The sequence below is a fragment of the Salmo trutta genome, chromosome 34 (genome assembly GCF_901001165.1).
Source record: "Salmo trutta chromosome 34, fSalTru1.1, whole genome shotgun sequence".
In the NCBI taxonomy this organism is placed as follows: Eukaryota; Metazoa; Chordata; class Actinopteri; order Salmoniformes; family Salmonidae; genus Salmo; species Salmo trutta.
In genome coordinates, this window is record NC_042990.1 from 10,128,285 (window position 1) to 10,153,858 (window position 25,574).

At 40.4% G+C, this 25,574-nt stretch overlaps 1 protein-coding gene across 3 annotated transcripts in view; it reads right to left on the reverse strand.

Annotated features, from left to right (window-relative positions):
- LOC115173530 (POU domain, class 2, transcription factor 2-like) overlaps positions 1-25,574 on the reverse strand; it is a 79,227-nt gene that overhangs the window by 20,297 nt on the left and 33,356 nt on the right. The window contains exon 1 of one of the 3 annotated variants that reach the window (XM_029731709.1): positions 2,718-2,866. The exons of the other annotated variants lie outside the window; for them this stretch is intronic. The gene's annotated coding sequence lies outside the window, so the exon portion shown is untranslated. Of the gene's footprint in view, positions 1-2,717; positions 2,867-25,574 lie in introns of those variants that run through there. 3 annotated transcript variants of the gene reach the window in all.

The window sequence follows — 25,574 nt, forward strand, 5'->3', positions numbered from 1 at the left end:
AGAGTCTTATAGCAAAGGGTCATTATACTTATGTAAATAATGTATTTCTGTTTTTAATACATTTGCACATTTTTCTAAAAACCTGTTTTTACTTTGTCGCTATTGGGTATTGTGTGTAGATTGATGAGGGAAAACGTGTATTTAATCCATTTTAGAATAAGGCTGTAACATATCAAAATGTGGAAAAAGTCAAGGGGTCTGAATACTTTCCAAATGCACTGTATATATGATTTGGTTTTACCTTCCAACACAAATTGATGTCAAGTTGATACAGTGTTCAGCAGTTATCAGCAGTTCTGGTCTCCGAATGAAGGCGTGGATTCATATCCCATTTCTGACACATGTTTCTGGCTACTGCGTGGCGCAGTGGTCTAAGGCACCTCATCTCAGTGCTAGAGGTGTCACTACAGACCCTGGTTCGATTCCAGGCCGTATCACAACCAGCCGTGATTGGGAGTCCCACAGGGCGGCGCACAATTGGCCCAGCATCATCCGGCTTAGGGTTTGGCCCGGGGTAGGCCGTCATTGTAAATAAGAATTTGTTCTTAACGGACTTGCCTGGTTAAATAACAAAATGATCATATTATATACACTACCGGTCAAAAGTTTTAGAACACCTACTCATTCAAGGGTTTTTCTTTATTTTTACTATTTTCTACATTGTAGAATAATAGTGAAGACATCAAAACTATGAAATAACACATATGGAATCATGTAGTAACCAAAAAAGTGTTAAACAAATCAAAATATATTTTATATTTGAGATTCTTCAAATAGCCACCCTTTGCCTTGATGACAGCTTTGCACACTCTTGGCATTCTCTCAACCAGCTTCATGAGATAGTCACATGGAATGCATTTCAATTAACAGGTGTGCCTTCTTAAAAGTTAATTTGTGGAATTTCTTTCCTTCTTAATGCGTTTGAGCCAATCAGTTGTGTTGTGACAAGTTAGGGGGGTATACAGAAGATAGCCCTATTTGGTAAAATACCAAGTCCATATTATGGCAAGAACAGCTCAATAAGCAAGGAGAAACGACAGTCCATCATTATTTTAAGACATGAAGGTCAGTCAGTACGGAAAAGTTCAAGAACTTTGAAAGTTTCTTCAAATGCATTCGTAAAAACCATCAAGCACTATGATGAAACTGGAGGACCGCCACAGGAATGAAGACCCAAAGTTACCTCTGCTGCAGAGGATAAGTTCATTAAAGTTTCCAGCCTCAGAAATTGCAGCCCAAATAAATGCTTCACAGAGTTCAAGTAACAGACACATTTCAACATCAACTGTTCAGAGGAGACTGTGTGAATCAGGCCTTCATGGTCGAATTGCTGCAAGGAAACCACTACTAAAGGACACCAATAAGAAAAAGAGACTTGCTTGGGCCAAGAAACACGCGCAATGAACATTAGACCGTTGGAAATCTGTCCTTTGGTCTGGAGTCCAAATTGGAGATTTTTGGTTCCAACCGTCGTGTCTTTGTGAGACTCGGTGTGGGTGAACACATGATCCCCGCATGTGTTTTTCCCCCGGAAAGCATGGAGGAAGAGACACTGTCTGAATTCAAGGCACACTTAACCAGCATGGTTACCACATCATTCTGCAGAGATACGCCATCCCATCTGGTTTGGGCTTAGTGGGACTTAGTGGGACTATCATTTGTTTTTCAACAGGACAATGACCCAACACACCTCCAGGCTGTGTAAGGGCTATTTTACCAAGAAGGAGAGTGATGGAATGCTGCATCAGATGACCTGGCCTCCACAATCCCCCGACCTCAACCAAATTGAGATGGTTTGGGATGAGTCAGACCACAGAGTGAAGGAAAAGCAGCCAACAAGTGCTCAGCATATGTGGGAACTCCTTCAAGACTGTTGGAAAAACATTGCAGGTGAAGCTGGTTGAGATAATGCCAAGAGTGCAAAGCTGTCATCAAGGCAAAGGGTGGCTATTTGAGGAATCTCAAATATAAAATATATTTTGATTTGTTTAACACTTGTGTTATGTGTTATTTCATAGTCTTGATGTCTTCACTATTATTCTACAATGTTGAAAATAGTAAAAAATAAAGAAAAAGCCTTGAATGAGTAGGTGTTCTAAAACTTTTGACCGGTAGTGGACGTTAACTAGCACTACATTCTTTTGGTTCAGTAGTTATCCGTTTTGAGCAGTATGATTAAGTGATAGTAAATTGTATTGTAAACAAATGACCAGAAAATCAAAAGTAAAGTGAATATTGCATTTTGAAAAGCAGATACTTTTATTGAATATGTATACAAATTGAAAGAGTGATTTGGTGCAGTGAACAAGTTTGTGAATTTGTTTCTTGTACTTAGTCAATTGAAAATGTGCTTCGAGTTTTGAAACATGAGACATTTTGATGATCTGTTTAGATTTTTGTGCTTAGAGTTGTGAAAATGTACCACATACTTGTACAAATTGCAAGAAAGTAATTGAAAAAAAAGGGTATTAGGGTCAGTATCAAGTTCAATGTCTGAGAAGGAGGGGGAGGAAGAAAGGAAAGGTGGTTTCAGAACGTACAGAGTGGGAGAAAGAAAGTGGCAGGCTGGGCAGAAGAAGAGAAAACAGCAAGCCCAAAGACGAAAAGGAAAGAACGAGTGAACGACTGAAAGTGTCGCAGTTGGAAAGTGCTTGGGGTGGCTGATGGAAACTACTGGTCATACGAGGAGAAATATCCTTCCGCTCGCCTTCACTCACCTCATGCCTCGCTCTTCTTTTCCAATTTCGTATTCTCACTTCTTCACAGTCGCCTATGTAGGCAGATACAGTACTTTCTTATCATTACATACTGTGTGTAATTAAAACTTCGACCAGAAATTCCGTTTCGTTTGAGAATCTGTTGGATCAGTTTATAAGGTTTTGAGGAAATTGCAGTAGCTAAATACCACCACATGGTGGCAGCACTAACCTGCTGATTCTGAGGGAGGTCACTGACTGCTGTAGGACATCATATCACACTGTATTTTCTCATAACAGCAGCACATACATTTACATTTACATTTAAGTCATTTAGCAGACGCTCTTATCCAGAGCGACTTACAAATTACACTCTCACAATTCAACTACCTTAGATTACGTTTGATTACATAGACAGTATTGCCTGCTTCTGGCATGGTAAGAGCTCGGACAGTCTGTAACTTTGAAAATCACAAAACCACCAAAACACTGCTCACTGCTCAACGTGTATGCTGTCAAGTATATGGTTCAAATCCATTGCATCTCCACAACATTTATTTAAAAAGAGGAGATGGAAATACTGGAAGATGAAAGATGTAAAACTGCTTTCACACACACACACATTCACACAATCAACTCATCCACACAATACATGAAAATAATCATATAAAAAGTGTGTTTTTAACAGTCATACTCCCCCACTTCCCCCATCATCACCCCTCTGACCAGGGGTCCAATTTCCCCTAGCCCATCCCTACCCCCCCAGCCCATCCCTATATACCTCGGCCAGCAGGCTGCGAGGGCCCCCAGTCTATCAGTGCTAATGGGAGTGGGGGGCCTCTCGGCAGATGATGTATCTGTCTTTGGGCGGCGCGGGATGCTGACCGGGGCCGAGGCGGGGGATGGGAGGGATGCTCAGGGTCACTGACAGGGAATTAGGAGGAGAGGGGGAGCGGATAGGAAGGAGGGTGAGTGAAGGGGTCTTGCTCCCCCTCGTTCACGCCTGTCTGGGGACCGTGACAGACGACGTGTGTGTTGTATGTGGAGGGGGGCAGTGTGAGGGGGTTCAGGGGGCGACAGGGGGGCCTTTTTGGGGAGAGCGGAGGGTCCAGGCAGGCGTGTGGATGTCAAGAGGTCAGCCACATGGCCCCGACCAACAGCAAACACCCTATTCACCCCGTGCCTCCTGCCTCGCTTGGCCCTGGCCCCAACCCCCCCATCTCTCGCTCTCTAGCACACACACACACACACACACACACACACACACACACACACACACACACACACACACACACACACACACACACACACACACACACACACAGAGAGGAGTCATCTGGTGACCCTCTGTGGGGACCCTGTGGTCTATGGGGCTCACTTGTGCTCTGCCCCCACAGGATCCAATGTTACTGCTAACTGCTATTCCCCATGTATGCGCTATCATTGTCCTGAGGACCAATATATAATTATAGGATCTGTGTTCTAAGAATTCCAACTGTCAGAGAGATAGGTAAGTCAGTGTAAAGGCTTACTGAATTGCATCTGAGCAGGCCCACTGAGGAGATGGAGAAAAAGACATGACCTTTGCATTATCCATTGACGAGAACCTATACTGCTACTGCTGCTAATGCACTGCCAAGCTGCCTCACACTGACACACAAGTGACCAATGTAACTCAGTACCTGATGCAAGGAGTTGCAGTGCTACCTGGTTACATGTTGACCTGGCTTACAGACATTGGAACGGAACAATGGCTGTTTTTACAGAGGGGAGCTAAAGGTTTAAAAGTAGAACGCAGTCTCTTCTAAAAGACATACGACCGACCGTACGGTCTTAAAGGGGAGTTGATCGTAAGCGGAGTTGTTAGGAGTCGATGACCACACGCACACATTCAGCAATTTCTACCACTGCTTTTCACAACTTCAGATGTAGACTATTCTGGATGTTTTATATTAAAGAAAATACATTTCTGTAAATAGATTAATCTCTGGAAAAATATATATGAAAAAAACAGTGCATTTCTGAGGATATACTACTTGACAAGGATTGATGCAGCGTTAGGCCACTTCTTTGTAGACTTAATAAGATTCATCGGAAAAGCTTGGATTGTAAAGCAACATTGAAAGCTGCTCATCTATCACTTTTCCCCCTCTCATTCTGCACCTATCACTGCTTTCCTCTACTCCGCTCTCTCTTTCATTATCTCTCTATCCGTCTATCTTTCCCTATACCGTGTTCCTTATCTCCTTTCCTATTCATCCGCGGTTCACAGAGCTACAGGGTGCAGCAACACTGGTCAGCAGCGGGGGTCATGACATCACTGGTCAGCAGCGTTGGTCATGACATCACTGGTCAGCAGCGTTGGTCCTGACATCACTGGTCAGCAGCGTTGGTCATGACATCACTGGTCAGCAGCGTTGGTCATGACATCACTGGTCAGCAGCGTTGGTCTTGACATCACTGGACAGCAGCCTTGGTCATGACATCACTGGTCAGCAGCGTTGATCATGACATCACTGGTCAGCAGCGTTGATTGTGACATCACTGGTCAGCAGCGTTGGTCATGACATCACTGGACAGCAGCGTTGGTCATGACATCACTGGTCAGCAGCGTTGATCATGACATCACTGGTCAGCAGTGTTGATCATGACATCACTGGCCAGCAGCGTTGGTCATGACATCACTGGACAGCAGCGTTGGTCATGACATCACTGGACAGCTCTGTGCTCCAATAGGACACATAGGCACGTTGCCAGGCAACAGCAGTGAAAGATCACTGTGTATGGCCTGTGTGTGTATGTGCCTGTGTGTGAGTGTGTGTGTAGATGTGTGTAAGTGTGTGTTTCGGTGCGTGCTAATCATTAAGTATGAGTATGTTTTTCAATCCATTAGCCCAACTCATTGATAAGCCTGAATAGGAAGAAAACATAACTCTGAATGACGCAAAGGTTGTTTAGACATTCTGAAACCATTGCAAGGTGTCTTCACATATTTGGATGGCTTTGAAAAAATCCTTAAGGACTGTGTCTTTCTTTTGCTTCTCTTACAGCAATGTGGAGTTTCTTTCAGTGGCTCTCAAGAGTGAGTGTGTGCAGGTAGGCAATTATTTGTGCAGATGTATGTTTGTATGTGTCGTGTGTGTGTGTGTGTGCGAATGCATCTCTCTGGAGTGTTTATTATATCCGATACAGTACCTCTTTCTCGCACCACATATTTCTGGGCCGATCGATCGCTCTGACTCCCAACAAGACAATAATCGCACCTCCCTCCCTCACTTCGTCTCCACCATTATTACTGACCTCCCCAGGGAGCGGGATGGAGGGATGAAGATAAACAAAGAAATGGAGGGAGAGGGGGGAGGAGAAGGGGAAATAGCCTCTGCATGTTACTTTCCTCCCTTCATCCTTTCATCCTTTCCTTCGTTGGGGTGGACGCCTGGAGGCAAAAAGATGGAGGGAGAGGAAGAGGTGGAGAGAGGGAGGGTGGAAGGAAAGCTGGTGTTGGGACAGTGGCGGAGACAGAATGGAAAGAGAAGGGAAAGAGGGATGACCAGAGTATTAGAGGGAGAGAGAGAGAAAGAGAGGGAGGGAGAGGGAGAGTAGGAGAGAGACAGAGAGAGCGAGAGAGAGCGAGAAAGAGAGAGACAGAGAGAGCGAGAGAGCGAGAGAGTGCAGGAGACTTGGGATGAAGGGATAAAGGGACCAATTCACAAGGATGGAGAGAAAGGACAGTAGTGCATTGGGCTTTTCCAATAAAAGGAGAATGACAGAAGGAAGAGGGGGTGACAATGTGGGTAACAAAGACACAGTGCCTCTTCAGAATAGAGAGGGAACAGATAGGACTCAAGAGAATAAAATGACAAGACAGACAGGCCGACGGACAGACAGTCCAGCGAGAGAGAGGGAGAAAAAGAGATGTGGATGTGGCCAAAATGAAAGTGTAAAGGCTTCAGATATAAGAATGTCGAGCGACACTCTTGTCTTGACAACAAGGGGCGATAAATGTAGGAATAGAATTACTTGAATGAATAGATTCTATTTCTATGGACATAAACGGCTGTGAATATCCATCAGCATCAAAAGTGTGATGAAAGCGCAGACAGCCAGTCATTCGACATGACAGCGCCTCCTAACCAACAAAACAATGTGATCTACGGTATGTGTTATGGTCTGCGTTAGATTGCTCGGTTTATAGGTCTATCGATTGTCCTAGACTTAAATTGGCTCTGAATTAAATCTCTCTCTCTCTCTCTCTCTCTCTCTCTCTCTCTCTCTCTCTCTCTCTCTCTCTCTCTCTCTCTCTCTCTCTCTCTCTCTCTCTCTCTCTCTCTCTCTCTCTCTCTCTCTCTCTCTCTCTCTCTCTCTCTCTCTCTCTCTCTCTCTCCTCTCTCTCTCTCTCTCTCTCTCTCTCTCTCTCTCTCTCTCTCTCTCTCTCTCTCTCTCTCTCTCTCTCTCTCTCTCTCTCTCTCTCTCTCTCTCTCTCTCCTCTCTCTCTCTCTCTCTCTCTCTCTCTCTCTCTCTCTCTCTCTCTCTCTCTCTCTCTCTCTCTCTCTCTCTCTCTCTCTCTCTCTCTCTCTCTCTCTCTCTCTCTCTCTCTCTCTCTCTTGCTCAGTTCCGTCTTCTGCTCTATCAATCTCTTTAAAATCACAGTGATTAATTATTGAGTCTATTTATTCAAACACCATTAATTATATAACACGTGATGTAAGTGGGCATGAAGAGCTGTGGAAAAACTGAGGGGAAAAGAAGTGTCTGAAAGAGAGAGAGGAAGAAGGTGGTGGTTTGGGGATGGAGGGGGGGTTAGGAAATTGGTCTGGCTAGCGGAACAGTTTTTCACCCCCCCCCCTTCTCCCTTCCTTCCCCATTCTGCGGAGATGACAGGGAGAAAGCTTTATTGCTCTGAGTTTGTATCGATCGGGGCCCCTCACAGGGGTTGCACCGACCCGCGCGCTTCGGAGGCACTTTTGCAATGTCCGCTGCCTCCACTCTGCACCCTCCTCCTCTTCCCCGCTCCCCCCTTTCTTTCCTTCACCCCTATCTCCTCTCTCTCTGGCTCGGCTCACTGGGGGATTCAAATTTGCATCTCCCTGTTTTCAGAGGTTAAGAGGCAGACCGCCCAGCTTTTTATTTACCTAACCGCACTCCAAACACAACGCCCGAGTCACACACATAAACCCCAGAGGCCAGAGAATATAAATGCGAATGGAAACATGAGCATACGTGTCCATATATTCACACCCACTGGTCTTCCATATTCCCTCTGTTCCTCCTTTGTCATTCCCTCCCCTCATATTTTTGTTATTCTAGCAAGTGCCAGTAAAAATGACCCTCTGCAAAAGCACAATATATATATGTAGAAAAGTCATCTTTTTTTACACGTGTGAAACAGATACATATATTTATTATGAGAGCTGCTGGATTCGGCCCAGAAATCCCTGAGCTTGAAGCGTGACCGCTCACAGTAGGACTAGGGCTAAAAGGGGAAGATTCAGAATTTGGGGATAACAGGGGAATCAAACGGGTGTACAACAAATTCCACGGGGAGTGAGATTGGACGATCGGTTCTCTTGCAACATCGCAGTGTGTCGCCCTCGGGCCTGTGATCCGCACCCACAATTCCCTGAGGCAGACTAGCCCGAGTTACGCAGACTACAGACAGAAGACTGCCTTGTCTTATAACACTGTCTTGTCGTTCAGTTAACAAGCTCCATTTTGGGTTGGCGGGATGGCTGATTGAGGGCCATAGTTCCTTTTGTAGCAGCGACTGTTGCTGGCCACAGCCCCCCAGTCAAGTGTGTCTCTTATCTCTCTATTTTTACCTTCCCTCCATCGGCGGACCCTCTTACCATCTTGCCACCACTTAATTCACTCACCAAATGACACACACAAAGGTCCTTCTCCTCTCTCAGATGGTGAACGTTGTGTTGCCATGTCCGCACTGTATGGTCGTCAAGCACGGCAATTGTCGCCAAGGACAAAAAACAACGTGTTTGAATGAGCGTGAGTGTGTGTTGGCAAGGATTCGAGTTGGCCGAAAGTCCTATGGAAAATACATTGCTGTTCTTTGACTTGCTTTGTTCCGTTTGGTAAAATGCTCAAACTGGCCAATTGTTTAGAGAGCAGGCTTGTATACTTCTTAAGTTTGACTATATTAATAATCACATGAGGTCAAATGCAAATGTATCAGACAAATAAAATCTGTTTGAATTATCAAACATAATACAAATTGATTAAATGATTTCTGCAGATTCAGGTTTTTTCAGAGTAGCCTAAAAAGCAGGATGTAGGATCTTAATTTGATCCCCCTGTTGCAGGAGAACCTTCCTGCAATGCAGGACATTTAAAACATGTCGTGTATTTGAGGTTTAAAAAGCCTTCTGAAGTTTGTAAATTCCACTTTGAAATTTCAGACTTGATTTTCCCTTACAAAAAAATGGATCAACCCCTACAAAAATGTCCCTTAATTATAATCAACATAATAATTAACATTTCCTGTTGCTGCAGGATTGGCTCAAATTAAAATCCTACATCTCTAATGACTAGCACAATAGGAGATGATGTAGGAATAATCTAGCTAAATTCTCAGATGATCTAAACAATTACTACTTATAGCTTGAAACAAAAAAAAATATATTTTATGAGCATTATTATCAAGGCTTCAAGACTTACAAGATATAAACCATTATACCTGCAGGTAAATAAGGTACTGTAAGATAAGGTAAATCAAGTGTTACCATGGTTTTTCAAGCATATCCATGTTCGTATTGTCATCTCTTCAGCTCATATCCCTGGAAATCCATTTTGTGAGGAATAGAAATTGTCAAAGGGGAACATAACTGTGTAAGAACATAGCAACTGCCCGTTGGAGCAATCATACAATCACTGATTGTACTGGTCAAAAAACGTTTCCTTATATACTGGTAGTCTGTGTAATGCTGCAGCAATTGTGTGTGTAATTGTGTGTGTGTGTGTAATTGTGTGTGTGTGTGTGTGTGTGTGTGTGTGTGTGTGTGTGTGTGTGTGTGTGTGTGTGTGTGTGTGTGTGTGTGTGTGTGTGTGTGTTCGTTTTTTGAATTAGTTGAAACCGCAGGGGAGACTATAACAATGATAACCTCGATGGAAAAAATAAAAAATGATTCCATATATAGGATGGAGGTTTGAACTTGTTACAGAACAACAGGGGCCACATACAATACAGTATAGAGGTTTCGAGAGATCTGTGTGTCTGTGTGTGTGTGTGTGTGTGTCCTGTCCGTGTGCCGCGGCTCTAGGCATGCTGGTAGGCTACATACTGGACCAGCACAGTGTCATATTCATCTATGGGCAGTTAAACACAGCTGCAACGAGGCCCGAGTGGCTGGAGAGCCCTTCGTATCCCCGGCTGACCGCCATTTCACACCACTGACCAGTATAAATTGGATCAAGGTTCGTTCACATTGCAGGCGGCAAAACAAGAGAAACAAAATGGCCGCAATGTCTCTCCACTGTCTCTCTGTTTCACTCAAGTTGTTGAAAGGAGTGAGAAGAAGCACAGATCATAACAGCTAGGGGACAGAGAACAGGATGTGCTTTAATTCAAGGGGCGAAGGACTATGGGAAAAATCTTGAAGCATATACTGCATTTGTATTGTTTACAGGAAGTACAACCCATAAAAATACATGCACTGTAAAAATACATCTACTGTAAAAATATATGTACTGTAAAATACATGTACTGTAAAAAATACATGTAAAAATACATTCAACTCTATAATGGTCCTTGAGGTAGTTATTTTTCTATTCATGCTTTTGTTGTAGTTTCATATGACATTTCTATAGACCTACTCTTGCTAAATATGCTGCTAGGTTGGACTTGCGCATACATTTGTAACATTTTCACTTTGCACGTTCGTATGTTGTGTGCTCTAGTTCCTCTATGTTCTGTATATGTTGGCCTTGCATACCATGCCTAATGCATGTCTGGAATGTGCATAGCCTTTCACCTTCTATTCATATCCCCGTTGCATGCTTTTCATACTATTCATTCCAGAGTTTTGTATGTGGTGTGCCGGATCACATTGCAGCCCAGTGTGAAGTGTAGTTCTTTTGAGATGATTTAAAGAGTGACCTTGCCCCTACTGTATGAAGCTAGCTAGGTAATAATTCTATTGCATGATTGGGCCCATGCTATATTATGTATTATGTGTGTTTAGTTGGACTTATCGGAGTGTTATCCATTCATAGTATCGGTTTTGTGTTTGTTAAGTTAGCAAAGAGCACATCAAGTTTTGTACAACTTTTTTTATGATCATAAAAGTGAACTTTGACCATCAAACTCGAATTTAAACAGGGACGTTTCTGGACAATGTTGATTATTCAAGGTTAAAAAAAATAAAAATGGGTGAATAAAACTAGAACACTTTCAGTGAATATGTGTGTACCTGACAGGCAAAAGTTGATTGAAGTGCACAATGTTGAGTCAAGCCCAACAGAAGTCTCAGAACACATGTTAATCACAGCAGAGTCCATTGGCACTTAGTAAAGTCACTTAACTGCCTAAACAGTCACGTAGCCTATTAACATGTTCCAGGCTTGATGTACGTGCAAAGTGAGGCATGATGGGGCCTGGGCCTAGCTGATATGAAGTGTGTGTGTTGTGTGTATCCAAGTGTATGTTTGTACTCACAAACGCCACGTGTTCGTCGTGTTTACATTCATAGACGGGGCACGAGGGGTGATATCTCACACCGATCGATGAACGAGGGAGCAGGGGTGGAGGAGGGAGGGGGAGAAAATCGGTAAGGAAAGCAGGTTATCTCCTGTCATTAACGGAGGGATTCCCGGCGAGGGGAGCGGGGAGGGGTGCGGAGGGGAAAGACCTGGATTCATTGAGAAAAAACACAGACTGTTTGGCATCGGGAGAAAGCAGACAATTATCTGTATTGATTAAAGCCAGCCAGCCAGCACAGTGAAGACGGAAAACTATGACTAGATCAATAGAGAGAGGGAGGGAGAGAGAGGGGGAGGGAGGGAGAGAGAGAGAGACAGGGCAGGGGAGTTGTAAACGGGAGGTTGAGAGTTTGAAAACAATTTGAAGCGCAACAGTTGTGGCGGCAGAGGGAGAAAAAGTTGAAATGGGAGCGAAAGAGGGGAGGGCCTGGGGGAAACAGAGTATCAGAGTTCATAAAACTGGCCTATTTCCACTCCTCGACTCCACCACTGTTGATGCTAAATATCTCAGACTACGAGACCCATCCCAGCACAGTGAATCAGAGAGCAGCGAACTTAACACATTGAGGTATTTTTCTTGGGTAGTAAGAGAAAAAGAACATGGCAACGGCCCAGGGTGAGGAGTCAAGCTGATCCCTTAAGACATGGGTAGTTACACATGTAGCGTGATGTACTACAGTACCCATAATGCTCTGACAACATATCCGGTTTTATCTTAGTAAAGATGAAGCTAAAATAATGGTGTCCCATTTGCTCAGAAGTAGGATCTTCTTACCAGTATGCAGTCACTGCCTACTGAGGACCCTAGAAATGAACCAAAAGGCAAAACAAACACATGTCTACACTATCATAATAAAATACATATGAATAAACACATTGATAACGGAGCATGTAACTGAAATCAATCCTCTGCACACGAAATATTTAGCCCTCAGAAAGTAGTTCCTTTGAGCTGAGTTGATGTTCTATGGTTATAACTTACATGGTTATGAGATGGACTGCTGTAAGTGGGAAAGGAGGCTGAGCACCAAAGCGGAGGGATACGGGTAGGGAGGGATGAAATGAAGGAGGAAGAAAGCAGTAGCAGCTACAGGTGTATCGTTATGCATGCCGAACATCACAAGTCCCCTCCCCTGGCCCTGGGGAATGAGCACCTTGGAAACGGTCGCTAAGGGAACAGACGGGCCTAACAGCAAGTTGTGAGTGTGTGTGTGTGAGAGAGAGAGGGAGGGTTTGCTTTTGGGGGTGTTATCGAGGATGAAACTAGAAGACATAGACACCTCATAAGTGTATGGGATGTGTGATGTGCTTGTGTGTACCCGTAAACTACATGTTAACACGCAACATAACAACTATATGTTACCACGCACAATAACTACTATATGTTAACACAAACAATAACTACTATATGTTAACACAAACAATAACTACAATATGTTAACACACACAATAACTTCTATATATTAACACAAACCACAACTACTATATGATAACACAAACAATAACAACTATATGTTAACACAAACAATAACTACTATATGTTAACACAAACAATAACTACAATATGTTAACACAAACAATAACTACAATATGTTAACACAAACAATAACTACTATATGATAACACAAACAATAACTACAATATGTTAACACAAACAATAACTACAATATGTTAACACAAACAATAACAACTATATGTTAACACAAACAATAACAACTATATGTTAACACAAACAATAACTACTAGACGTTAACACAAACAATAACAACTATATGTTAACACAAACAATAACTACTATATGTTAACATGCACAATAACTACAATATGTTAAAACACACAATAACTACTATATGTTAACACGCAACATAACTACTATATGGTAACACTCACAATAACTACTATTTGTTAACATGCAGATTAACTACTACATGTTAACACAAACAATAACTACTATATGTTAACACAAACAAAAACTACTATATGTTAAAATGCACAATAACTCCTATATGGTAACACTCACAATGATTACAATATGTTAACATGCACAGTAACTACTATATGTTAACACAAACAATAACTACTATATATTAACATGCAACATAACTACTCTATGTTAACACACACAATAAGTACTATATGTTAACACTTAACATAACTCCTATATGTTAACACGCATAATAACTACTGTATGTTATCACAAACAATATCTACGAACATAGACAGGGCTCTAACTCCCCTAGCTCCACAATGAGATAGGGTGCAGGCCAGGCAGCAGGCTGTTAGCCAGCCTGTCAGCTTAGTGGAGTCTGCCACTAACACAGTCAGTGTAGTCAGCTCAGCTATCCCCATTGAGATTGTGTCTGTGCCTCGACCTAGGTTGGGCAAAACTAATCATGGCGGTGTTCGCCTTAGTAATCTCACTAGAATAAAGACCTCCTCCATTCCTGCCATTATTGAAAGAGATCGTGATACCTCACATCTCAAAATAGGGCTACTTAATGTTAGATCCCTCACTTCAAAGGCAGTTATAGTCAATGAACTAATCACTGATCATAATCTTGATGTGATTGGCCTGACTGAAACATGGCTTAAGCCTGATGAATTTACTGTGTTAAATGAGGCCTCACCTCCTGGTTACACTAGTGACCATATCCCCCGCGCATCCCGCAAAGGCGGAGGTGTTGCTAACATTTACGATGGCAAATTTCAATTTACAAAAAAAGCAAAAACGAAGTTTTCATCTTTTGAGCTTCTAGTCATGAAATCTATGCAGCCTACTCAATATCTTTTTATAGCTACTGTTTACAGGCCTCCTGGGCCATATACAGCGTTCCTCACTGAGTTCCCTGAATTCCTATCGGACATTGTAGTCATAGCAGATAATATTCAAATTTTTGGTGACTTTAATATTCACATGGAAAAGTCCACAGACCCACTCCAAAAGGCTTTCGGAGCCATCATCGACTCAGTGGGTTTTGTCCAACATGTCTCTGGACCTACTCACTGCCACAGTCATACTCTGGACCTAGTTTTGTCCCGTGGAATAAATGTTGTGGATCTTAATGTTTTTCCCCATAATCCTGGACTATCGGACCACCATTTTATTACGTTTGCAATCGCAACAAATAATCTGCTCAAGATCCCAACCAAGGAGCATCAAAAGTCGTGCTATAAATTCTCAGACAACCCAAAGATTCCTTGATGCCCTTCCAGACTCCCTCTGCCTACCCAAGGACGTCAGAGGACAAAAATCAGTTAACCACCTAACTGAGGAACTCAATTTAACCTTGCGCAATAGCCTAGATGCAGTTGCACCCCTAAAAGCTAAAAACATTTGTCATAAGAAACTAGCTCCCTGGTATACAGAAAATACACATGCTCTGAAGCAAGCTTCCAGAAAATTGGAACGGAAATTCCGCCACACCAAACTGGAAGTCTTCCGACTAGCTTGGAAAGACAGTACCGTGCAGTATCGAAGAGCCCTCACTGCTGCTTGATCATCCTATTTTTCCAACTTAATTGAGGAAAATAAGAACCATCCGAAATTTATTTTTGATACTGTCACAAAGCTAACTAAAAAGCAGCATTCCCCAAGAGAGGATGGCTTTCACTTCAGCAGTAATAAATTCATGAACTTCTTTGAGGAAAAGATCATGATCATTAGAAAGCAAATTACGGACTCCTCTTTAAATCTGCGTATTCCTCCAAAGCTCCGTTGTCCTGAGTCTGCACAACTCTGCCAGGACCTAGGATCAAGGGAGACACTAAAGTGTTTTAGTACTATATCTCTTGACACAATGATGAAAATAATCATGGCCTCTAAACCTTCAAGCTGCATACTGGACCCTATTCCAACTAAACTACTGAAAGAGCTGCTTCCTGTGCTTGGCCCTCCTATGTTGAACATAATAAACGGCTCTCTATCCACCGGATGTGTACCAAACTCACTAAAAGTGGCAGTAATAAAGCCTCTCTTGAAAAAGCCAAATCTTGACCTAGAAAATATAAAAAACTATTGGCCTATATCGAATCTTCCATTTCTCTCAAACATTTTGAAAAAGCTGTTGCACAGCAACTCACTGCCTTCCTAAAGACAAACAATGTATACGAAACGCTTCAGTCTGGTTTTAGACCCCATCATAGCACTGAGACTGCACTTGTGAAGGTGGTAAATTACCTTTTAACCTGTTGGGGCTAGGGGGCAGTATTTGCACGGCCGGATAAAAAACGTACCCGATTTAAACTGGTTACTACTCTTGCCCAGAAACGAGAATATGCATATAATTAGTAGACAGTGAGACTGAGATGCGCATTCACAAGACTACTCCATTTTTTTCTTTCAGCCTTTGAATAAATACAACATTGCCTGGTTGGAATATTATCGCTATTTTACGAGAAAAATAGCATAAAAATTGATTTTAAACAGCGTTTGACATGCTTCTAAGTACGGTAATGGAATATTTTGAATTTTTTTGTCACGAAATGCGCTCGCGCGTCACCCTTCGGATAGTGACCTGAACGCACGAACAAAATTGAGCTATTTGAATATAACTATGGATTATTTGGAACCAAAACAACATTTGTTGTTGAAGTAGAAGTCCTGGGAGTGCATTCTGACGAAGAACAGCAAAGGTAATCCAATTTTTCTAATAGGAATTCTGAGTTTAGTGAGTCCCAAACCTGGTGGGTGTCAAAATAGCTAGCCGTAATGGCTGAGCTATGTACTCAGAATATTGCAAAATGTGCTTTCGCCGAAAAGCTATTTTAAAATCTGACACCGCAATTGCATAAAGGAGTTATTTTTCTATAATTCTTAAAATAATTGTTATGTATTTTGTGAACGTTTATCATGAGTAATTTAGTAAATTCACCGGAAGTTTTCGGTGGGTATGCTAGTTCTGAACATCACATGCTAATGTAAAAAGCTGGTTTTTGATATAAATATGAACTTGATTGAACATAACATGCATGTATTGTATAACATAATGTCCTAGGAGCTGCATTTAGCTGTGGTTTTGGTTTTTGTGACATATATGCTTGCTTTGAAAATGGCTGTGTGATTATTTTTGGCAGGGTACTCTCCTGACATAATCTAATGTTTTGCTTTCGCTGTAAAGCCTTTTTGAAATCGGACAATGTGGTTAGATTAACGAGAGGCTTGTCTTTAAAATGGTGTAAAATAGTCATATGTTTGAGAAATTGAAGTTATAGCATTTTTGAGGTATTTGTATTTCGCGCCAAGCGATTCCACTGGCTGTTGACTAGGGTGGAATGCTAGCCCATAGAAGTTAATGGCATCAGACCGAGGCTCTGCATCTGTCCTCGTGCTCCTAGATCTTAGTGCTGCTTTTGAAACCATCAATCACCACATTCTTTTTGAGAGATTGGAAACCCAAATTGGTCTACACAGACAAGTTCTGGCCTGTCTTATCTGTCGGAAAGATATCAGTTTGTCTCTGTGAATGGTTTGTCCTCTGACAAATCAACTAAATTTCGGTGTTCCTCAAGGTTCCGTTTTAGGACCACTATTGTTTTCACTATATATTTTACCTCTTGGGGATGTCATTCAAAAACATAATGTTAAATGTCACTGCTATGCAGATGACACACAGCTGTACATTTCAATGAAACATGGTGAAGCCCCAAAATTGCCCTCGCTAGAAGCCTGTTTTTCAGACATAAGGAAGTGGATGGCTGCAAACTTTCTACTTTTAAACTCGGACAAAACAGAGATGCTTGTTCTAGGTCCCAAGAAACAAAGAGATCTTCTGTTGAATCTGACAATTAATCTTGATGGTTGCACAGTCGTCTCAAATAAAACTGTGAAGGACCTCGGCGTTACTCGGGACCCTGATCTCTCTTTTGAAGAACATATCAAGACTGTTTCAAGGACAGCTTTTTTCCATCTACGTAACATTGCAAAATTCAGAAACTTTCAGTCCAAAAATGATGCAGAAAAATTAATCCATGCTTTTGTTACTTCTAGGTTGGACTACTGCAATGCTCTACTTTCCGGCTACCCGGATAAAGCACTAAATAAACTTCAGTTAGTGCTAAACACGGCTGCTAGAATCTTGACTAGAACCAAACAATTTGATCATATTAGTCCAGTGCTAGCCTCTCTACACTGGCTTCCTGTTAAGGCAAGGGCTGATGTCAAGGTTTTACTGCTAACCTACAAAACATTACATGGGCTTGCTCCTACCAATCTTTCCGATTTGGTCCTGCCGTACATACCTACACATACGCTACGGTCACAAGACGCAGGCCTCCTAATTGTCCCTAGAATTTCTAAGCAAACAGCTGGAGGCAGGGCTTTCTCCTATAGCTCCATTTTTATGGAATGGTCTGCCTACCCATGTGAGAGACGCAGACTCGGTCTCAACCTTAAGTCTTCACTGAAGACTCATCTCTTCAGTAGGTCCTATGATTGAGTGTAGTCTGGCCCAGGAGTGTGAAGGTGAACGGAAAGGCTCTGGAACAACGAACTGCCCTTGTTGTCTCTGCCTGGCCGGTTCCCCTCTCTCCACTGGGATTCTCTGCCTCTAACCCTATTACAGGGGCTGAGTCACCGGCTTACTTGGTGATCTTCCATGCCGTTCCTAGGAGGGGTGCGTCACTTGAGTGGGTTGAGTCACTGACGTGGTCTTCCTGTCTGGGTTGGTGCCCCCCCTTGGGTTGTGCCGTGGCGGAGTTCTTTGCGGGCTATTCTCGGCCTTGTCTCAGGATGGTAAGTTGGTGGTTGAAGATATCCATCTAGTGGTGTAGGGGCTGTGCTTTGGCAAAGTGGGTGGGGTTATATCCTACCTGTTTGGCCCTGTCCGGGGGTATCATCGGATGGGGCCACAGTGTCTCCTGACCCCTCATGTCTCAGCCTCCAGTATTTATGCTGCAGTAGTTTATGTGTCGGGGGGCTAGGGTCAGTCTGTTATATCTGGAGTATTTCTCCTGTCTTATCCGGTGTCCTGTGTGAATTTAAGTATGCTCTCTCTAATACTCTCTTTCTTTCTTTCTCTCTCTCGGAGGAACTGAGCCCTAGGACCATGCCTCAGGACTACCTGGCATGATGACTCCTTGCTGTCCCCAGTCCACCTGGCCGTGCTGCTGCTCCAGTTTCAACTGTTCTGCCTGCGGCTATAGAACCCTGACCTGTTCACCGGACGTGCTACCTGTCCCAGACATGCTGTTTTCAACTCTCTCTCTAGACAGCAGGAGCGGTAGAGATACTCTCAATGATCGGCTATGAAAAGCCAACTGACATTTACTCTTGAGGTGCTGACTTGTTGCACCCTCGACAACTACTGTGATTATTATTATTTGACCATGCTGGTCATTTATGAACATTTGAACATCTTGGCCATGTTCTGTTATAATCTCCACCCGGCACAGCCAGAAGAGGACTGGCCACCCCTCATAGCCTGGTTCCTCTCTAGGTTTCTTCCTAGGTTTTGGCCTGTCGAGGGAGTTTTTCCTAGCCACCGTGCTTCTACGCCTGCATTACTTGCTGTTTGGGGTTTTAGTCTGGGTTTCTGTACAACACTTTGAGATATCAGCTGATGTAAGAAGGGCTATATAAATACATTTGATTTGATTTGAACTACTATATGTTAACACAAACAATGACTACTATATGGTAACACTCACAATAACTACTATATGTTAACACGCACAATAACTACTATATGTTAACACGCACAATAACTACTATATGTTAACATGCACAATAACTACTATATGTTAACACAAACAATAACTACTGTATGTAAACACAAACAATAACTACTATATGTTAACATGCACAATAAATACTATATGTTAACACGCACAACAACTACTATTGTCACGATTGTCGTAAGGAGTGGACCAAAACGCAGCGGGAAAATGTATACTCATCTTCTTTTAAACTTGAAGAAGAAAAAACGAAATAAACACGTATACAAAACAAACGACTCCAAACAGTCCCGTCAGGCGCAACAAACACTAAACCAGGAAATAACTACCCACCAATCCCCATAGAACAAACACCCCTATAAATAGGACCTTCAATCAGAGGCAACGAGAAGCAGCTGCCTCCAATTGAAGGTCAACCCAATAAACACCACATAGAAATAGACCAACTAGAAATAACATAGAAAAACACGAACATAGAACATAACCCACACAACCCCGAAACACCCTAAACAAATACCCCCTGCCACGCCCTGACCAAACTACAATAACAAACAGCCCCTTTACTGGTCAGGACGTGACAACTATATGTTAACACGCACAATAACTACTATATGTTAACACAAACAATAACTTCCATATGTTAACACTAACAATAACTATGATATATTATCACGTAACATAACTACTATAAGTTAATACAAACAATAACTACTATGTGATAACACGCACAATAACTACTATATGTTAACACAAACAATAACTACTATATTTTCACATAAACAATAACTAATATATGTTAACACAAACAATAACTACTATATGTCTACACAAACAATAACTACTATATATTAAAATCCAACATAACTACTATATGTTAATACGCACAAGAACTACTATATGTTAACACTCAACATAACTACAATATGGTAATACTCACAATAACTACTATATGTTAACATGCACAATAAAACCTATATGTTAACCCAAACAATAACTACTATGTGATAACACACACAATAAGTACTATATGTTAACACAAACAATAACTACTATATGTTAACACAAACAATAACTACTATATGTTAACACAAACAATAACTACTATATGTTAACACAAACAATAACTATGATACGTTAACACGCATAATAACTACTATATGTTAACACAAACAATAACTTCTAAATGTTAACACTAACAATAACTATGATACGTTAACACGCATAATAACTACTATATGTTAACACAAACAATAACTTCTAAATGTTAACACTAACAATAACTATGATACGTTAACACGCATAATAACTACTATATGTTAACACAAACAATAACTTCTAAATGTTAACACTAACAATAACTATGATACGTTAACATGCATAATAACTACTATATGTTAACACGCACAATAACTACTATATGTTAACACAAACAATAACTACTATATGTTAACACAAACAATAACTACTATATGTTAACACAAACAATAACTTCTATATGTTAACACAAACAATAACTAGTATATATTATCACGTAACATAACTACTATAAGTTAACACAATCAGTAACTACTATATGTTAACATGCACAATAACTACTATATGTTAACACAAACAATAACTTCTATATGTTAACAGAAACAATAACTACTATATGTTAACACAAACAATAACTACTATATGATAACACACACAATAACTACTATATGTTAACCTCTCTGGGAAATGTGGGACGGTAGCGTCCCACTCGCCAACAGCCAGTGAAATAGCAGATCGCCAAATTCAAAACAACAAAAACCTCATAATTCAAATTTCTCACACATACAAATATTATACATCATTTTAAAGATGATCTTCTCGTTAATCCAACCACAGTGTCCGATTTCAAAAAGGCTTTACGGCGAAAGCATACCATTAGATTATGTTAGGACAGAACCTAGACAAGAAAAAACACACAGCCCTTTTCCAAGCAAGGAGAGGCGTCAAAAAAAACAGAAATACAGCTAAAATTAATCACTAACCTTTGATGATCTTCATCAGATGGCACTCATAGGACTTCATGTTACACAATACATGTATGTTTTGCTCGATAAAGTTCATATTTATATCTAAAAACCCCATTTTACATTGGCGTGTAATGTTCAGAAATGTTTTGCCTCCAAAAATCCGGTGAATGAGCACATCAATTGAAAGAAATACTCATCATTAACGTTGATAAAATATACAACTGTTATGCACAGAATTAAAGATAAACTTCTCCTTAATGCAACCACTGTGTCAGATTTCAAAAAAGCTTTACGGCAAAAGCACACCTTGCATTAATCTGAGTACAGCGCTCAGTCACCAAAACAAGCCATACAGATACCCGCCATGTTGTGGAGTCAACAGAAGTCAGAAATAGCATTATAAATATTCACTTACCTTTGATGATCTTCATCGGAATGCACTCCCAGGAATCCCAGTTCCACAATAAATGTTTGTTTTGTTCGATAAAGTTAATCTTTATGTCCAAATACCTCCATGTTGTTCGCGCGTCAGGTTCACTATTCCAAATGCAGAAAGCTTGCGCACTAAAGTCCAGACGAAAAGTCTAAAAAGTTCTATTACAGTTTGTAGAAACATGTCAAACGATGTGTAGAATCAATCTTTAGGATGTTTTTATTCAAAAATATTCCAACCGGACAATTCCTTTGTCTTCATAAAGTAAAGAAAACTGAGCTCGTGCTCATGGCTGCGCACGTGACTAAACTAATGGCCTACTGCCAGACACCTGACTCAAACAGCTCTTATTCTCTCCCCATTCACAGTAGAAGCCTGAAACAACGTTCTAAAGACTGTTGACATCTAGTGGAAGCAGTAGGAAGTGCAATATGACCCCATAGACACTGTATATTGGATAGGCAATCACTTGAAAAACTACAAACCTCAGATTTCCACACTTCCCGGTTGGATTTTTTCTCAGGTTTTTGCCTGCCATATGAGTTCTGTTTTACTCACACACATCATTCAAACAGTTTTAGAAACTTCAGAGTGTTTTCTATCCACATCTACTAATTATATGCATATTCTAGCTTTTGGGCCTGAGTAGCAGGCAGTTTACTCTGGGAACGCTTTTCATCCGGACGTGAAAATACTGCCCCCTACCCCACACAAACAATAACTACTATATGTTAACATGCACAATAACTACTATATGGTAAAACTCACAATAACTACTATATGTTAACACGCACAATAACTACTATATGTTAACACGCACAATAACTACTATATGTTAACACAAACAATAACTACTATATGTCTACACAAACAATAACTACTATATATTAAAATCCAACATAACTACTATATGTTAATACGCACAAGAACTACTATATGTTAACACTCAACATAACTACAATATGGTAATACTCACAATAACTACTATATGTTAACATGCACAATAAAACCTATATGTTAACCCAAACAATAACTACTATGTGATAACACACACAATAAGTACTATATGTTAACACAAACAATAACTACTATATGTTAACACAAACAATAACTACTATATGTTAACACAAACAATAACTACTATATGTTAACACAAACAATAACTATGATACGTTAACACGCATAATAACTACTATATGTTAACACAAACAATAACTTCTAAATGTTAACACTAACAATAACTATGATACGTTAACACGCATAATAACTACTATATGTTAACACAAACAATAACTTCTAAATGTTAACACTAACAATAACTATGATACGTTAACACGCATAATAACTACTATATGTTAACACAAACAATAACTTCTAAATGTTAACACTAACAATAACTATGATACGTTAACATGCATAATAACTACTATATGTTAACACGCACAATAACTACTATATGTTAACACAAACAATAACTACTATATGTTAACACAAACAATAACTACTATATGTTAACACAAACAATAACTTCTATATGTTAACACAAACAATAACTAGTATATATTATCACGTAACATAACTACTATAAGTTAACACAATCAGTAACTACTATATGTTAACATGCACAATAACTACTATATGTTAACACAAACAATAACTTCTATATGTTAACAGAAACAATAACTACTATATGTTAACACAAACAATAACTACTATATGATAACACACACAATAACTACTATATGTTAACCTCTCTGGGAAATGTGGGACGGTAGCGTCCCACTCGCCAACAGCCAGTGAAATAGCAGATCGCCAAATTCAAAACAACAAAAACCTCATAATTCAAATTTCTCACACATACAAATATTATACATCATTTTAAAGATGATCTTCTCGTTAATCCAACCACAGTGTCCGATTTCAAAAAGGCTTTACGGCGAAAGCATACCATTAGATTATGTTAGGACAGAACCTAGACAAGAAAAAACACACAGCCCTTTTCCAAGCAAGGAGAGGCGTCAAAAAAAACAGAAATACAGCTAAAATTAATCACTAACCTTTGATGATCTTCATCAGATGGCACTCATAGGACTTCATGTTACACAATACATGTATGTTTTGCTCGATAAAGTTCATATTTATATCTAAAAACCCCATTTTACATTGGCGTGTAATGTTCAGAAATGTTTTGCCTCCAAAAATCCGGTGAATGAGCACATCAATTGAAAGAAATACTCATCATTAACGTTGATAAAATATACAACTGTTATGCACAGAATTAAAGATAAACTTCTCCTTAATGCAACCACTGTGTCAGATTTCAAAAAAGCTTTACGGCAAAAGCACACCTTGCATTAATCTGAGTACAGCGCTCAGTCACCAAAACAAGCCATACAGATACCCGCCATGTTGTGGAGTCAACAGAAGTCAGAAATAGCATTATAAATATTCACTTACCTTTGATGATCTTCATCGGAATGCACTCCCAGGAATCCCAGTTCCACAATAAATGTTTGTTTTGTTCGATAAAGTTAATCTTTATGTCCAAATACCTCCATGTTGTTCGCGCGTCAGGTTCACTATTCCAAATGCAGAAAGCTTGCGCACTAAAGTCCAGACGAAAAGTCTAAAAAGTTCTATTACAGTTTGTAGAAACATGTCAAACGATGTGTAGAATCAATCTTTAGGATGTTTTTATTCAAAAATATTCCAACCGGACAATTCCTTTGTCTTCATAAAGTAAAGAAAACTGAGCTCGTGCTCATGGCTGCGCACGTGACTAAACTAATGGCCTACTGCCAGACACCTGACTCAAACAGCTCTTATTCTCTCCCCATTCACAGTAGAAGCCTGAAACAACGTTCTAAAGACTGTTGACATCTAGTGGAAGCAGTAGGAAGTGCAATATGACCCCATAGACACTGTATATTGGATAGGCAATCACTTGAAAAACTACAAACCTCAGATTTCCACACTTCCCGGTTGGATTTTTTCTCAGGTTTTTGCCTGCCATATGAGTTCTGTTTTACTCACACACATCATTCAAACAGTTTTAGAAACTTCAGAGTGTTTTCTATCCACATCTACTAATTATATGCATATTCTAGCTTTTGGGCCTGAGTAGCAGGCAGTTTACTCTGGGAACGCTTTTCATCCGGACGTGAAAATACTGCCCCCTACCCCACACAAACAATAACTACTATATGTTAACATGCACAATAACTACTATATGGTAAAACTCACAATAACTACTATATGTTAACACGCACAATAACTACTATATGTTAACACGCACAATAACTACTATATGTTAACATGCACAATAACTACTATATGTTAACACAAACAATAACTACTGTATGTAAACACAAACAATAACTACTATATGTTAACATGCACAATAAATACTATATGTTAACACGCACAACAACTACTATTGTCACGATTGTCGTAAGGAGTGGACCAAAACGCAGCGGGAAAATGTATACTCATCTTCTTTTAAACTTGAAGAAGAAAAAACGAAATAAACACGTATACAAAACAAACGACTCCAAACAGTCCCGTCAGGCGCAACAAACACTAAACCAGGAAATAACTACCCACCAATCCCCATAGAACAAACACCCCTATAAATAGGACCTTCAATCAGAGGCAACGAGAAGCAGCTGCCTCCAATTGAAGGTCAACCCAATAAACACCACATAGAAATAGACCAACTAGAAATAACATAGAAAAACACGAACATAGAACATAACCCACACAACCCCGAAACACCCTAAACAAATACCCCCTGCCACGCCCTGACCAAACTACAATAACAAACAGCCCCTTTACTGGTCAGGACGTGACAACTATATGTTAACACGCACAATAACTACTATATGTTAACACAAACAATAACTTCCATATGTTAACACTAACAATAACTATGATATATTATCACGTAACATAACTACTATAAGTTAATACAAACAATAACTACTATGTGATAACACGCACAATAACTACTATATGTTAACACAAACAATAACTACTATATTTTCACATAAACAATAACTAATA